Genomic DNA, 889 nt, shown 5'->3' with positions numbered 1-889 from the left:
AATGGCTCATTGTCATCACACTCAACCCCTTTTGGCTTCTTGTCCTCGCACTCCAGTTCCAATGGCTCATTGTCCTCGCACTGAATCTGCAAGGGATCACTGTCCTCGCGCTGAATCTCCCTGAGCTCCTGTTCTTGCCTGGAACTTCAATTTTTCTCGCTGTCCTCCCACTCCGACTCCACTGGGTTGGGGACAATGTTGTTCACCTCCGTTGGCCCTATTTCTCACACTCAGTCTCCAAGACATTGCTGTCCTCCAATCGACTACCATTGGGTTTGGGACATCGCCCTGAACCTCCATGGGATCGCTGGCCCCAACTAAACCTCCATTTCGTTGGGGACATTGAATTCAACCTTCATGGCCTCGGAGTCCTCACACTCAACCTCCACTAGGATGGAGACATCACAGACCACATCCATTGGCTCGCTTCCTCGCACTCACCCTCCATGGCCTCACTGTCCTCGACTCAAAGTCGATTGGGCTTGGGATGTCGCACTCAACCTTCTTGGGATCGCTGTCCCCAAAGCAAACTCCATGGTGTTGGGGACATCCCATTCAAACTCCAAGGCCTCGCTGTCCTCACGCACGACCTCCATTGGGATGGAGACATCGCAGACAACATCTGTTGGCTTGCTGTCCTCAACACAACCGCCACTGGGTTGGGGAAATCGCACTCAACCTCCATGGGCCTGCTGTCCTCAACTCAACTTCCATTGGGTTGCGGACACCGCAGTCAACCTCCATGGGCTTGCTGTCCTCACACTTATCTCCAATGATTCGTAGTCCTCACACTCAACCTCCATTGGGAAGAGGACATCGCATTCAACTTCCATGGACTTCCTCTCTTCACACCCAATCTCCATTGGCTTGTTGTCCTCACACTCTAGCA

The sequence above is a fragment of the Galeopterus variegatus genome, unplaced genomic scaffold (assembly GCF_000696425.1).
Source record: "Galeopterus variegatus unplaced genomic scaffold, G_variegatus-3.0.2 Scaffold18904, whole genome shotgun sequence".
Lineage (NCBI taxonomy): Eukaryota > Metazoa > Chordata > Mammalia > Dermoptera > Cynocephalidae > Galeopterus > Galeopterus variegatus.
The sequence above is the reverse complement of the archived record's forward strand: the minus strand, read 5'-3'. Positions refer to the sequence as shown.